General features: G+C 33.1%; 1 pseudogene; it reads left to right on the top strand.

Moving 5' to 3' along the window:
- The first annotated feature begins 329 nt into the window (after positions 1-329).
- Positions 330-2065, top strand: LOC127115064 (sugar transport protein 10-like; annotated as a pseudogene).
- Positions 2066-2531: the final 466 nt, after the last annotated feature.

Below are 2531 nucleotides of genomic sequence, written 5' to 3'. Positions count from 1 at the left end.
TTATTTAACGATCTTTATCATATCATTAAGTTTGATAATTCAGTACAAGAATGATCTCTTATCTAAATCTTATAATAGTGTATTGACACCAAATCTAGCGAAATAATGCTCATAACTTAACAAATTACAAGGATGAAAGCGATTAAAAATGCTAAATTAATATGTATTGTTGAAAAAATTGTATGTTTGTTACAAATTCCTATTATCTTATTAGAAATTATTGACAGTATAAAATAATCATAAATTGTAACATCTAATATGTAGAGAAAAAATTGAGCTCCAGTCATCATCATAGAAATACCTAAATTTAAGATACAAAAATTTAAACAATGGCGGGTGGAGTTTTAGTTGCTTCAACAATGGAAGGCAATATGAGGGGAAGGTTACAATGTTTGTTTTGGTCACATGTTTGGTGGCGGCCATGGGGGGTCTTCTTTTTGGTTATGATCTTGGTATTACAGGAGGAGTGACTTCCATGGAATCATTCTTGATTAAATTCTTCCCTGGTGTTTACAAACAAATGAAAGATGAATCTGGACACGAGAGCCAGTATTGCAAATTTGATAATGAGCTCCTTACTTTGTTCACATCTTCCTTGTATCTTGCAGCTTTAATAGCTTCTTTCTTTGCGTCCATAACTACAAGAATGTTAGGACGCAAGGCCTCAATGTTTACAGGTGGCTTGTTTTTTCTTGTTGGTGCATTGCTCATGGTTTTGCTGTCAATATTGAAATGCTTATCATTGGTCGCCTATTACTTGGTTTTGGTGTAGGATATTGTAATCAGGTAAAAATCACTATCATTTTTATGCTTTTATGTTTTTATGTATAAAGGATCAAGAATATAGCAAGTTTAATTGCATATCATGTTTTGTTACTCATAAACAGTCAGTTCCAGTGTATTTGTCTGAAATGGCTCCAGCAAAGATTAGAGGTGCACTCAACATGGGCTTCCAAATGATGATCACTATTGGAATCCTAGGGGCAAACATTATCAACTACTTTACTTCCAATCTCGAGAGTGGGTGGAGAATTTCTTTGGGTGTCGGAGCTGTCCCTGCAATTTTATTGTGTATAGGATCTTTTTTCTTAGGCGACACACCAAACTCTATGATTGAAAGAGGCCAAAAAGAAGGAGCTAAGAAAATGTTGCAAAATATTCGTGGCATAGATAATGTCGACGAGGAGTTCCAAGATCTAATTGATGCTAGTGAGGAAGCCAAAAAGGTGGAACATCCATGGAAGAATATTACACAATTGAGATACAGACCTCAACTAACATTTTGCTCTTTCATTCCATTCTTCCAACAACTCACAGGCATCAACGTGATCATGTTTTATGCGCCTGTCCTTTTCAAAACTTTGGGCTTTGGAAATGATGCTTCCCTCATGTCCTCAGTAATTACCGGAGGTGTCAATGTTGTTGCTACTTTGGTCTCCATCTTCACCGTGGACAAGTTTGGAAGAAAGATTTTGTTTCTTGAAGGTGGTGTCCAAATGTTTATTTGCCAGGTGACAAATTCAACTTAACTAATAATTAATTCTTTATATTAACCATTCAAATTAATCCATTTTACAAGCATAGATAATATAAATGTTATGATTATTGATCGTAGATTATTGTGGGAAGCATGATTGCTATAAAGTTTGGAGTTAGCGGTGAAGGCTCGTTTACACATGTTGAAGCCAATCTTCTTTTGTTTTTCATATGTGCGTATGTTGCGGCATATGCATGGTCTTGGGGTCCATTGGGATGGTTAGTTCCTAGTGAAATATGCTCCCTTGAGGTTCGCTCTGCAGGCCAAGCTACCAATGTTGCTGTGAACATGTTGTTCACCTTTGTTATTGCTCAAGTTTTTCTTACTATGCTTTGTCACTTGAAGTTTGGACTCTTCTTCTTTTTTGCTGGATTTGTGCTTATAATGACAATTTTCATTGTCATGTTTTTTCCCGAGACAAATAATGTCCCAATTGAAGAAATGAATAAAGTGTGGAAGTCTCATTGGTTTTGGACAAAGTTTGTTCCAGATGTTGTCGTTGATCATGACCACAAGGACGTTGCTTAATTTTGATATTAGAAAAAGCACGTGGCCTAGACCAATATATGTATAATATATTATTTTCCCTTAATTCTATTCGAGGTTGTTATGGGCATCTAGAAATTAGGTTTTTTTTATAAAAAAAAATATATGTATTCATTTAGGAGTAGTTTTTAATATATTATTACTCTAATATAATGTCCTTATAATTTTTTGATAAATTTGATTCTCCTCAATTTATACTTTAAATATAAATTGTTTATTCAATAACAAAATATTTATATAAAATTAATTAAATAAATTTGGTGACTTTGTATCTAAGATGATAATACATATATTTTTTCTAATAGAATTCTTAATTGCATAACTAGTTGGGACATAACACCCTCTTGATCTTCAACTTATAACAATGGACGTAACTCTTTTTAATTAAGTAAAGCCATTACATAAAAAAAAAAACAATAAAAAAAGATGCAATTTGACAAACACAAAA

The sequence above is a fragment of the Lathyrus oleraceus genome, unplaced genomic scaffold (genome assembly GCF_024323335.1).
Source record: "Lathyrus oleraceus cultivar Zhongwan6 unplaced genomic scaffold, CAAS_Psat_ZW6_1.0 chrUn0953, whole genome shotgun sequence".
In the NCBI taxonomy this organism is placed as follows: Eukaryota; Viridiplantae; Streptophyta; class Magnoliopsida; order Fabales; family Fabaceae; genus Lathyrus; species Lathyrus oleraceus.
Note: the sequence above shows the minus strand (reverse complement) of the source record. Positions and strands in the feature narration are given on the sequence as shown.